The sequence below is a fragment of the Neovison vison genome, chromosome 5 (genome assembly GCF_020171115.1).
Source record: "Neovison vison isolate M4711 chromosome 5, ASM_NN_V1, whole genome shotgun sequence".
Taxonomy (NCBI): Eukaryota; Metazoa; Chordata; class Mammalia; order Carnivora; family Mustelidae; genus Neogale; species Neogale vison.
The window spans coordinates 112,431,968-112,445,875 of record NC_058095.1 but is presented as its reverse complement, the minus strand read 5'-3'; the positions used below and the strand labels follow the sequence as shown (position 1 = coordinate 112,445,875).

The 13,908-nt window shown below is 40.9% G+C and overlaps 1 protein-coding gene across 8 annotated transcripts in view; it reads right to left on the bottom strand.

Annotated features, from left to right (window-relative positions):
- Positions 1 to 13,908, bottom strand: part of ENOX1 (ecto-NOX disulfide-thiol exchanger 1) — a 568,173-nt gene that overhangs the window by 200,134 nt on the left and 354,131 nt on the right. The window lies entirely within an intron of this gene.

Sequence of the window (13,908 nt, the reverse complement as noted above, 5' to 3'; positions counted from 1 at the left end):
GCGTCTTCAGGGCCCTGGCACTCTATTTCCCAGATGATTCTGGTTGCTTTTTCTGTCCCTGAATGCATCTTGGTCTTCTCCAGCCAGTCACGGCCTGCTGTGCCCTGGGCTCCCCTCCTTTGCCCCTGCAGAGGCTACGGCTGTCCTCTCCCCTGGCTCGGTCCCGACAAGGATGACATAGAGATCCAGGCAAGGATGAAATCATTGTCTTCCTCTATTATTTCTTTAAATTGCTTTTTTCCTACCCGTGACTAGGCAGTATTTTCTCACAGCTGGGGATGAACAAATTCAAAAAGATGTTCTCAAATACATGGTTTCCAAGATAGAGGCCACGGAGTTTTGAAAATATAAAATGAGCATTTTTGAGTGATTGCACAGCTCATAAAAATGTCTCTGGTTAGAACTTCGTCAGCAATGATTCACTCTGCGTGAGGGTCCCCTGTGGAGACTTTAGTTGCCTCACATTAGAGTGCTGAGGCCTATTTTTCCTGCTGAGATAGAATAAATGACTAGGAGGCATTAACTGATGGAGGTCACAAGAGTCCCATCCAGGGAGCGGAGGGATATTTCTTTAAAGATGCCCTCATGGTTGGAACACATAGTAAACTTGAAGACTATAGTATTTCTCCTTCCCCTTTAGAATAAAGTATCCCTTTGTCCCACAGGCATAAACTTTCTGAAGTAAAACTTCAAGGTCAAAACTGTGACTTCTATGATCTGAAGCAAATGCCCCTGACAAAGAGGAAAATACAGTTTATTATAGTTCAAGGATGTGTGTTTCCATGCCCAAGAAAGCTTTTGCAAGCTAAAACCTGATTAAATGAGATTATACACAGTGCTTGAGCATAGTGGATACTCAATATAGGACCTTTAAATTTGCATCTGCAGGTTCCGTTTAGGTACTTTCAGTCTTGGCGACTTTTATGAAAAAATTTCAGTTGTAAAATTGCATTGTAGTTAAGAGACCACAGAAATGTAGCATCAAACAAGTTTCCCCGCCTATTTCTAGGCCAAAAGAAGTTGTTTTGTTGTTTTTTCCTTTTCCCACTAGCCTAGACCCTGAAGTGCTTCAAACAGCTGTGTTCTCAGATTTTCATTTGTAGTTTCCAGGGCCTCATGTTCCAGAAGGGCTGAAATTGGCCAGAAATCTACAGTCCAGGAAATACTGACACAGGCGATCAGTGGAAAATCCTCTGAGTAATACTATCTTAGAGCTACAATTTGTGGTTGTGTTCTGGGGGCATGTGGGAGTTTCCACATGGCTTGTAGAGGAAAGAGGTTGTCATTGCTCCTAGGACAGGATTTGAAAAATCAGGACATGGGGACCATTCCCCCCCCCCCCATAGGGGCCAAGTCTTCCTATTTCAATCTATTAAAATTCAGAGTCATCCAAAGGCACTCTTCTCCCCTACCCTGCTCTTCCCTAACTGCTCTCCAGTAAGGGGCAAGGAATCTAACCCATCTGGATCCCTCCAATATGTCCCACACCTTACATCTCCAGAATCTGGAAGCTGCTACAATTCTCTGATGTTGATACAATTACATCCCTCTTTATAGACAAACAAACTCAGGGAAGTTAAATGTGACCTGCCCAAGGAAAAGAGTCTAGACTCAAACCCAGGACTCAGGCTCTAAAGCCACCCTCTGCCTCTTGCAGAGACAGCTCATCAGTTTCCAGGGAAAAGAATTCTTCTTTTGCAGATACCATGGCAAGGGACCCTATTTATTGCTGTTACTGGCTAATGCCCTTTTGTCTTTCACACCTTCCAACTCTTCCAAACCCCTGTTTGCCCTCATCAGCTCCTTCCATCCCCATTTTCAGTGCTCTACCCCAGATTTGTAGGACTGTGTGGCCCAGCTACCACCTGCTCTGGACTCTCTACTTCCCAAAGAAGGAAGATTTAAGTTAACCTAAGTCAATCTGATCTGTGTTATCACTGAGAAGTTCACAGTCCCTTGTCTTTTTGGGAAAACTTTCTGACGTATCTTTATTTATTTATTTGTTTAAAAGATTTTATTTATTTATTTGACAGAGAGAGATCACAAGTAGGCAGAAAGGCAGGCAGAGAGAGAGAGGAGGAAGCAAGCTCCCTGCTGAGCAGAGAGCCCGATGCGGGACTCAATCTCAGGACGCTGAGATCATGACCTGAGCCAAAGGCAGAGGCTTAACCCACTGAGCCACCCAGGCGCCCTCTGATGTATCTTTAGACTGAAATCAATATATATTTTCCCCATATTTATGATCATCTTGCTTACTGACATTAACTAGAGGAAGATCACCACCTGGTCTTATTCATAGCAATCCATTTTATGTTATTAAGTTATTCTTACTTTTGTACAGATTTGAGAGCACTGGACTCCAAGTCCTAAACTCATGAGGCTTAATGGAAATCTCTGGATTTTAAGTACAATAAAGATGATTGAGATTAAGAGTCACTTATGGTTTGTCTCCCTCCCTATCCCATCTTGTTTCATGGATTCTTCTCCTACCCACTTAAGCCCCCATGTTGCATCACCATTTCCTCATATCAGGGAGATCATATGATAGTTGTCTTTCTCCGCTTGACTTATTTCGCTAAGCATGATATGCTCCAGTTCCATCCATGTTGTCGCAAATGGCAAGATTTCGTTTCTTTTGATGGCTGCATAGTATGGGTTGCTGGGGGGAGGGGGGTTGGGAGAAGGGGGGTAGGGTTGTGGACATTGAGGAGGGTATGTGCTTTTGGGTAAATTGGAAGGGGAGTTGAACCATGAGAGACTATGGACTTTGAAAAACAATCTGAGGGGTTTGAAGTGGCGGGGGGATGGGAGGTTGGGGTACCAGGTGGTGGGTATTATAGAAGGCACAGCTTGCATGGAGCACTGGGTGTGGTGAAAAAAATAATGAATACTGTTTTTCTGAAAATAAATAAATTGGAAAAAAAAAAGATGATTGAGAAGCATAAAAATTAAATAACTGCTCTCTTTTTAATTTCACTGTAATATAAAAACTCTCTATGATGACTACTTCCCTTTTCCCCCAAATGATATCTTTCCACCCAAGATATTTATTTTTAAATATAAAAGTGTAAGGCTACCTTAGTGGCTCAGTCAGTTAAGGGTCGGGCTCTTGATTTCAGCTCAGGTCATTATCTTAAGGTCCTGGGATCAAGTCCCAAGTTGGGTTCCAAGTTCAGAGGAGAGTCTGCCTGAGATTCTCCCCACCCCCCATTCCTGCCTCCATTCTCTCTTGTGTGAACATTCCCTCTATATATAAAATAAATAAATAACTCTTTTAAAAAAAGTAAAAATGTAAAGATAGGGCAAGCCTGAGGCAAAAATCTAGGCTTTGCTTCAGTCATTTTCCTCTAAATCTTCACATAGTGGAAACAGATTAGGTACACAGACCAGGATTTCAACTCCAGCACAGCCTCCGTCCACCTGAATAACTTTGGGTAAGTTAATTAACATCCCTCAAGCTCGGGGATAATAATATTTTGCTAGCAGAAGATTAAATGAAGCGATATTTAGAGTGTTTGGTACGTATTATGTGCTCAGTAGTTGGTGGGTTTATTATCCCCCTTTTTTAGCATTCCTAGAACAAGTCACTTACCCCATAGCCTTGGATTTATACTGTTATATCCCTAAAGAACACACACATTTTTAAAAAATACTTTGTCTGAAAACTTCTGCTGCCAGCTATGAAGAAGTAACAAGGATAGAATTTATCCTCCTGCCTCAAGCAACTTAAAAGTCAGACAAAGTACAAGAAATGACAGTTTCTGGCCACTGGACAAGACCAAGTACAGAACAGTGATTATTGAGAGAGGGGAGACAGGTAAGTAAAAGCTGTGATTGTCCCAGTCTACTGTCTAGAAAGTTTCTCGAAGTTAACCCAAGAAAGAGAAACTCAGACAGAGTCTGAGATGTACCTTAGTTCAGGGTTCAGGAGGCCACATCACCTGCAAACAACAGGGAAGAGCCCTGCAGAGGAAGGTGCTGACCAGAGAGCTAGCTCTGAAAATCTTCAGAGGGTTCCCTTCAAGTCTTTGGCTGAGTATTGATCAGGTGTGTGAATGACGTACCAAGACTGAGGCAAAGACAATGGGAAAGGAGCAGGTGGAACTGTTTCTAAAGCTTACAGGAGGACTGAAGACAGACTGAATTTCCCATAGCCAGAGAGGAGAAACTTTGCAATATACTAATTTGCAATTTATAGAACTGTTCTGCCTCAGAAGTGGGACAGAATTATTTCTAGTCTATCGAAAGGCTGCCAATCCACCTCTCCAGGCGTAAAAGCAAGTCTTGAAAGAATTAAACTGTTTCTAAGGAATTTAATGGCATCCCAGAACAAATCTCAAAAACAGTTAAAGGGATACCAAAAATAATAATAATAATAATAATAGTTCAGCCCCTCACATTGTAAGATCACAATGTCTGGCATCCAATAAAAAATTACTAGGCATGCAAAGAAGAAGAAAAATATGACCCGTCATGAGGACCAACAGAAAGACACTTAGAAACCTCGCAGATAACAGAATTAGCAGATAAATGCACTAGAACAGCTATCATATACTCTATGTGTACAAGATGGCAAATTAAAATATACACATGATAAGGAGAGACAGGGAAGACACAGACTTTAAAAAGAAGAAAAAAGAAATAATGGGGAAGATAATGCTCAGTTACGGGAAAAATAAATCACAGATGTCAAATAAGGGAGCTGATGGTTGTAGCTCCCCTTCATATCTGACCATGATTAAAAACATGAAAGTTATACTTTAGAACAGTGTAAAGGCCAGGAAAAAAGTGACTTTTACAAAATTTACACATCTTTATGGAGTTATTTACATACATGAATCAAACCATACTTTTGTTCCACAGTTTGGTTACGGAGCCCCCGGCTCCGTGTTTGATGATAGAAGAAACACAAAGATGAACTAGATGTGGTTCTTGCCCATATAAATGTATAGCCTAGCACAGTCTATTAGATAAATGATAGCCTAGTTATATAAGTGCACAATGCAATATATCTACCACTAAACAATGTGGTATATAACACATAGTAAATGATAAGGCTGCAGAACAGTAAAAGGAAATAAGAGGAAATAAGATATAGTTGAGGAGAAGTCACTACAGAATTACTCCATATTGACACATAAAAGGCCTTGACATTAACTCAAAACAAAAATCCAATATATGGTGATGTGTGTGTATGTGCGTGCACGCACGTGTGCACACTGGATAGGAACATATAAATTAATTTTAAAATAGGAATTTAAGTTTGATTTTTCTTCCTGTTTCCAGTTGCATTAGAATGTCTACTAAGGGGGCAGCATACAATCAATTTTCCATTATGGAATGCAAATATTTCCCTTTAGCTCCTGTTGCTGTTAAAGATACAAAAGCGTCTCTATTCCAGAGGTAGAAAAGGAAACCAAGAAAATCAGAGAATGTGTGTGTTTCTTATGTATATGCATATATACACATTATATACTTGTATGTAATATGCATACATTTAATTTATCTATACATATGTAAGTACATTCAGTTATTTCAAAATATTTTTTCTAGTTTTAGTCTAGCGAGTAAGAAAGTGACTAGTGTAGTTCAAAAGGCTAGTTGGGTAAGTTGAGTAACACACACACCAGAGTATGACAGACCAAGTAAAGACAAGGCTAATCAAGAGATGGAAACTAGTATAAAATTGTTTAAAAATACATTTGTTGTGGCCTACACAGGAAGAACAAAATTACACGTTCATAATTCAGAAGTCAATCTACAAAGCAAGTAAATTCATGTGCTTCGTTGCACGGAAGGGAAGAATGACTGTATTTCAAAGGACTAGATCACGTTAGGCAAGCATCTGAAAAGGGTTTTCATTTTATAACGTCTCTAGCCAACAAGGATACAGGTTGTTGTTACTTGTGGAGAGTTATTTGAGGACAAGCCTTGATTTGTTTTAAGCGATGCCAATTACCTTATATAGCACACAGCACAGGAAGAAGCAAATATTTTTTGGAAACAACTTGCTACAAATTCTCTCATCTCCAGAAATACTGTAGACGCACACGTCATGTATGGAGCACTGGGATGAGAGCTCCGGGAGGACAGCCACGTGTACCCCCAGTGCCTACAGCAATGCCGGACGCATGGGAGGTGCTCAGCTGGGTTATATCCAGACTATCTACCTGGCTTGTTTTCTGGACTCCCAGACACCTTCTGGATGTATGCCAGACACCTCTCTTGCCAGCCAACCTGCCAACCCCGCCCCATCTCAGCCACCCCCTCTTACCGGCATACATTATCCCACGTTCACATCCTTGCAGTGGCCAAACTCCTCCTGCTTCAGGCCTTTGCATGGTGCATTTTATACTTCTAGAATTTCTCATCTTCTCAGATCCCCCTTCTCTTCCTGTTCTTCCCTCCTGCTATCTGTAAACTCTCATTCATCCTTGGGTGCTTGGCCCAAATATTCCTTCTTCAGAGGAACTTCTCCGCACACCCCCTCCGATACCTCCAAGCCAAGTTGGGCTCCCCATCACGCTTTTGTAACATTTCACTGTTGTAATGAAACAATCCCTTACACAGTTGTTTGAACAACATCTGCTTCTTTAGAAATATGAATGCTGCACAGGAGGGTCACCTGTCTGTCGTGCAAACTGCTGTTTCTCTAGGGGCTTGTACAATATGTTGTACATTTTTGAACCTTCTGTAACACTGTGGAGAATGAATGAATATACCGATGTACTGTCCTAATGTCCTGGGGAGAAAAGGGTAAGTAACTGTGGGATGTGTAACTGAGCTGTCAAGAATACATGAAATCAGGGGCATAAATTGTGAAATACAAGTTGAGGGCCTCTTTGTTTTCTGACATTTGATAATGAAAAATCTTTCATTTCAAGATGGAAAATAAGAGCTAAAGAAGACTCTGCACATCAGCCTTTCAAGAGCCCGGCCCCTATGCACCAGGCTGTCTGGATCCCCTTCATCACGCCTGTGGTCAGAAAGGGCCACCGTTAACAAGGGAAGGGGCTAAAGAAAGGAAGCTTGCTGGTTGGAGTGTTACTTTCATCCTAAAAACAAGATTTTTTGTGGGATGGTTTACTGACAGAAAGCCCATCTGAGCATCTCTGTAAGCTGATGGGATGGTTTCAGGCATAGATTCTTAGCTTATTGTGTTTTAAATCTCTCACTGCTTCTCTCTTTCCAGACTTTGGAGCCCACCAATGGGCAGGAATCCAGTGGGTCAGGAGAGGAAGCAGATGAAGCGGATATTTGGAGACTCAGTTGTGGGTCAGACTGACACTTGCCTGAGCCGCTGAGGGCTTATTTAGAATTGCACAGCAAAAGCAAGCCTGGGGGGAGAAGGGAGTCAGTGACCATCCATGGACCAGGACTGCAGAAGACACATCCCCACTACCCCTTCTCTCATGAACCCTAGACCCTGAGATCTGACGGTTCTTCAAACTCAACACATGCAAAAAGAATCTTACCATCTTCCCCCCCACCACTTCTCTTCCAGCCTTCTCCATCACAGCCAATGACCCCAGCATTTACGCAATTTCTGAAGCTAGACGCCCAGGAGTCAGGGTTGATTCCTCACTCCCTTTACATTCTATGAGCACTCAGTCATCAGTTCCTGTTGTTTCTAGAGTTAAATGTCTCCTGGGGCCCTTCAGTTCTCTCCATCTCCACTGCCATGATTATTATTGATTGCTGTCATTATCTCTTATCTGAGTAACTGCGACAGCCCTCCGTCTGGCCTCCCTGCCACCTACCTTTCCACTCTCCATCCATTCTCTGCAGGACTTACAAAAGTTCTCTGTAAAAATGCAACTTTAATCATGCTACTCCCTGCTTAACACTCTTCGGTGACATCCTGTAGCCCCCTTTATCTGCTAGTGGCAGAACCACTCATCATGTTGATTTGTATTAGCTTATTTACTCTTCTCTGTTTCTCCTGCTAGGCTCTGAAATGTCTGTGTCTCGTATTCCCAGCATTCGGCACAATGTCTGGCTCAATAAATCCCAGTTAAGAGCGATGCTCCGGGAGATGAAAGGATTTAGCACATGCCTTCTCATATCTGAGCATACTAAAGAGGATCAAGGTGTTCCTGGGAGGATTAAACAACCCGAGAAGGAAACGAGAAAAAAATCTTTGGAGCGGGCAGAGAAGAATGAAAATGAGTGGAAGCCTGAGTGAATGGAAGAGGAGAAGGAGAGGATAGAGAGGAGGCTGTGGCCCATCCCAGCCTCCCCATGAGTTTCAAAGCTCGTCTCATCTCAGAGGGCAGGAACGGAAGCAGTGATGGTGAAACACGAGAGCTTCTGAAGAAGCAGCGGCAAGGTGTGAGCTGAGGGACAATTCTGTGTGTTCACAGATCCTTGTAAAAGGGAAGATGTCTTTTATTGGCTCCAAGTTAATCCCTGCTAAGGCAGGTGACACTACCTTGCAGATAGTGTTTCTGCAGCTAATAGGGAAATGGGATGCATTTTTGGAACATGTATTCAAAATACAACAAATGGCATGCCAAGAAATTTGGGGTATGTCAATCAAAGTCAGTAACAGCTAAGGAGAGGCATTCAGACGGCCTGTCCAATAACAAACTGTCCCACATACTTGTTTTCTTAAAACAAAAATAACACTCAAACCAGCAAACTTCCTTTCTTTAGTTCCTTCATAGATGAGTGGTGACACCCCCTGACCCAGGCGTGATTGTGGGGAAGCAGAGAGCTGGTATATAGTAGCCAGGCTCTTTAAAAGATGCTGCTCAGGGCACCTGGGTGGCTCAGTGGGTTAAGCCGCTGCCTTCGGCTCAGGTCATGATCTCAGGGTCCTGGGATCGAGTCCCGCATCGGGCTCTCTGCTCGGCGGGGAGCCTGCTTCCTCCTCTCTCTCTCTCTCTGCCTGCCTCTATGCCTGCTTGTGATCTCTCTCTGTCAAATAAATAAATAAAAATCTTTAAAAAAAAATAAAAATAAAAATAAAAGATGCTGCTCAGAGTCCTCTTTTGTTTTCATTTTCTATCTTGCTGAAAGAGTTTGAAATTAGGAAAGAAAACTTCAAAAAGTTTAGAGACAAGCAAGGTATAATCTCACGGCCAGAGAATATCCAGGAAGTACTACCAATTCCCACGCAGGCCTGGGGAAAAAACTTAAAGCCTGGGGCTGCAGCTGCCACTTTTTTGACTCTTCCAGTTGATGGTTATAACTTTGGCGAAGAAGCCAGTGTGGATCGGAAGGGAGCAGCTGCGCACACAGATGGCATCAAAGCTCACGATCTGATGTTCGGGGTTTCGGCCGATGACACCCGTGGTGGGGGCTCTTGGAAAGTGACACACAGCATAGAAAACTGGGAAGAAGGCTTCAGGCAAACTCCTGAGCACAAGTCAATTATTTTGCAACTTGAGAGGAGGCAGTAGCACTGTTCAGTGAAAACATAAACAAAACTGTAAACTAGATCGTAGGCAGAGATCATAAATGGCATAGAGAGAAGGACAGTGGTGGGAAAGGATCTCCCCAGCTGATGGGAAAAATCTGGGATACATGGCTAGTCTAGCATCTCATGAGAAGACGATAGTTTTTGTTTTTTTTTTTTAAGGCTAAATTAAGTTTTGGTAAGCCTATGTATTAGATACTACTCTTTGAAACTATACTTTGCACATTAGGATAGTAAAGGCTTTGAGGAAACTCACAAAGAAAGCAACCTATCTGTTTTAAGCCCTGAATTTGCCATGGCTCTTTGGGCCCAGTAAATACTTCCAGGACATCCACTCTACCTAATAGCCGTGTGGCACCGATGTTCTAACAGATTACTTTAGAAAAATCTAGATTTCTATCAATGTACAAAGTATTGAAGTGCACAAAAATGAGAAGTTTCACAAAACTAAAAAGTATGGGGAATAAAATAAACATGAAACAATAACACAGGGAGGTAAACGTTATGTTATACATAAACCAAGACACTAAAGTATGGGATTTAAGGCTGGAGTAAAACAACATAATGGTGTGTTCTGGACCAAAGAAACCAATTCAATGTAATGATAAGCAGCGCTTGGTAAGAAGAGGGTAAGTAGGGAAGTTTCTGAGAGGGGATGGAATCATGGTGGGCCCATGTGAGGAAAGGAAAATGGAGAAGGGGTCTCTGTGGGAGTAACAATAGCCCATTAGAAAGGCACGATGAGACAAGGGCAGTAAGTGATCTGATCTCCTAGGAAACCCTTCTGATAAAATCAGAGGACATGAAAAAAGGTGTGCCTTCCTTTGCTGATAATCTTAGTTCCTCAATAAGCACAAGGAATAGTAAGGCATGGGACTGAGTATCAATTTAGTTTCAACCAATATGGGAAGACGGGCTGCTCATTTAGAAATATCAGAAACTTTGGGAGAAGGCCAGGTGCTCATAAAATCCAGTGTCTCCATAATCCTGTCAGAGACAGTTTAGCTGAGATGTCTTGGGAGGCAGGCCACACTAAATCATCTTTAAGCCCCGTCTGAGACCGTGGGGCCCGTGTTTCACATTCTGTCTCACACGCTGAACACTCTGAGAGGTGTCCCCAAGCGGACTGTGCGATGGGCGCTGGCTGTAGCTGTGTGGAAAGGAATGAGCAGGAAAGGAATGGGGTACGGTAACAAGAGCACAAGGTAGGTCATATAAATACTCGATTGAGCTGAAACAATGTGGTGCTTGGACAAACACAGATCAGTAGTACAGAGCAGATACTTCACGAGTAGATTAAAATACACATAATGGAAGGTCTGATCAAAGAAAGAAGTAAACCAATGGAGACACAGAAAACTGGGAATACCTATCAACTTCTAGCCTGGGCCAAGCATTTCTGTAGTTAAAAATGCAATAAAGAACTCATCAAGGAAAAGTTAAACCTATTAAAAAAAAAACAGCATTAAGGGGCCAAAAACAGACTAGATAAGTATTTTTTAGGAGATATGAATTCCAAGATTAAAATGCTTAATTGTTGTGCTTGCTTCGGCAGCACATATCCTAAAATGCTTAATTGTTAATGACCAAAACCAAACCAAAACAAACAAACAAACAAAAAAACAAAAAATCTCCACCAAGAGCTCTGTGTGATAAATGGATATGGTGTGAAAATCATCTATTTACAAAGGAGGAAACAGGAATAGGAGATAGGGAGGGAAAGTAAATAATTTACAAAGGATAGTCATAAAAGAATTTAAGATCAAATAATAGGATGCCATCTTTACATGTCAAGTCAGCAAATAAATATTAAATACACATATATTTTGGAAATTAATTGTCCAGTATTTCACTTCAAAATATTCATTTCTGGTCACCTGCTAGTTCAACACAGAGGAATCTATTCAAGGGCAATAATTCTAATTGCTAAAAAGCCCTATGCATAGAAATGTTCATGTAATATTTTTTTTTTTAAAGAGCAAAATTGAAGGAATAAGTTAATAGTTAATGAATGCTTACTAGGCCTAGGTACTATGCAGTTATTGCATGTAAGTAATCATATTAAAATCTCACAACAATCCCATGAAGTAGATATAATCATCATTTCTCAGGAAAGGTAAAATGCTTCCACATGCTTGAAGAGATTAAGTTCTCCAAAGAAACTTGGCTAGGAAGAGTAAAGCAATGGATACAGTCTACATAGAAACACTAGCATGGTTAAATAAATTGGAGATTCCTTCAATGGACTAAATTTCTTAAACATAAAACAATAACATGGAAAAGTAATTTAGGAAAAGGTGTTACTAAAAATGCATCATTGAATAGCTTGCACTTCATATGATTAAACCATTTGGGTGGAAAGAAGACTGGAAGAGAATACATACACACGAAGTAAATAAAACCGATCCCGACCCTGTGGCAGAGTCAGCGGGCAGCTCTGGGAACAAAGCAAAGTGCTGTTCCACTGGCGGAATGCGGACCTGATGAAGGGGCGCCCAGGAAGACCCTGAAAGGCTCAAAAACAGTTTAAAGCAGGCTGGCTAATACAGGAGATAGAGAACATAATTCAGGGCAGATACGGTAAATCTTCTATAACGAGCATGGCTGTAATTCTTTTCATGGTAAGTTGCTGGGAAAATCATAAATTGGTCATGGTTAAAATGTCAGAAGACTCAAAATCATAAGAAAAAATAATGAATTATTGAGGTTGAGGCTTACTCTGGAAGTCGCACAACATTTTCGGAGAGAAGTGGGAGGTGGAGACGAGTCATTTCTGCTAGATGAATATTTCAATTAGGCAACTGGGAAAATTTGGGTGGAAAAATACAAATCTTTTCTCTCAAGTCAGTAGAGGGAAGTATCTGTCTGGGTTAAGCTTTAGGAAAAAGGGGTCTGGATAAACACATGTCCAAATCATAGAAAATGTCCCTTATGTCCATACATACATGTCATGCACCAGACTAATCCTCCCTTCCACGTGATTTTTTTTAAAAAGATTTTATTTATTTATTTGACAGACAGAGATCACAAGTAGGCAGAGAAGCAGGCAGAGAGAGAGGGGGAAGCAGGCTCCCTGCTGAGCAGAAAGCCTGATGTGGGGGTCAATCCCAGGACCCTAGGATCATGACCTGAGCTGAAGGCAGAGGTTTAACCCACTGAGCCACCCAGGCGCCCCTTCCACGTGAATTTTATAATATTTTGAGGAATTTTATAAATATCCTAAGTATAATGCTTTGTAACTTAATTTTTCTTCTTTTAATTTTACAGAGAGAGGGGGAGAGGGTGCGCACACCTGCAAGTTGGGAGAGTGGCAGAGAGAGAGAGAATCTAGAGAGAATCTTTAAGCAAACTCCCCACTTAGCTCAGAGGCCAATGTGACCTTGATCTCAGGGTCAAGATCTGAGCCAAAACCCAGTGATGCTTAAGTGACTGAGACACCCAGGCGCCCCTGCAACTCAATCTTTGACTTCCCTTTTTCTGTTTCCCACTTTCCCCTACCTCCTGTCTTCTCTCATGTTCTTTCTTACTAAATGAAAACATTGTATCTTATTATATGAAAAAATAAGCCGTATGTAAATACCTATAAGTATACACACATGTAATTTACTATAACTAGTTTAGAATTTCTATCTATGGACATTATTAAAAAAGCTACAACAACCAACCAAACAACCAACAGATGCTTGGTCAACTCAGTACAAAATACACAAGTCTGTGGGTGTAGAAATGACCTCTCCAAAAGCTGTTGGTTTCTACCTGATGTGTACCATCTACCCTCATCTAACTCGATAGGCAAAAGTGAATTGTTCTTCTGACATTAAAACAATAACCATAACATAATAACTGTTACCTTTCCATTGCAAATTCTAGGAGGGAGGGACCACACCTGCTTGATTTACAGCTGGAACTCCCCCACCCCCTCATCCTGCACTGAGACAGTAACTCAATAAATACTTGCTGAATGAACCAATGAGTGAGTGAGTGAATACTGCGAATTTTATGTAACTTGTCAGACAGCTCAAGTCCTACCTCCCTGATAATATCTTCTCTTAGAGCCCCAGTAGTTCATCTTTCTGGAAATTACTACATTATTAGCCTGCACCACTACTTAACACCTGGTTCTACACATTAATTTTGTGCAATTTTTTTTTTTTTGCTGTTGTTTTGCAGTTATGGACACATGGTCCTCAAATGTGTATATATATATGTATACACACACATATAATTATTAATTTAAAAATTTTTGATTTAAAACTTAATTAAAATTTTAAACTAAAAATTAATTTTAATTTGTTGACTTTAAATATACATTAATTTATACTTAATATAATTAATAAATATATATATTCTGTTTCCCAATGTACTTTTACAGGGCACATGGAAAATCCTCAATAAACATGTATTAAATTAATGGGTGAATTTTTTTTTTTTTTTAAAGATTTTATTTATTTATTTGACAGAGAGAGATTACAAGTAGGCAGAGAGGC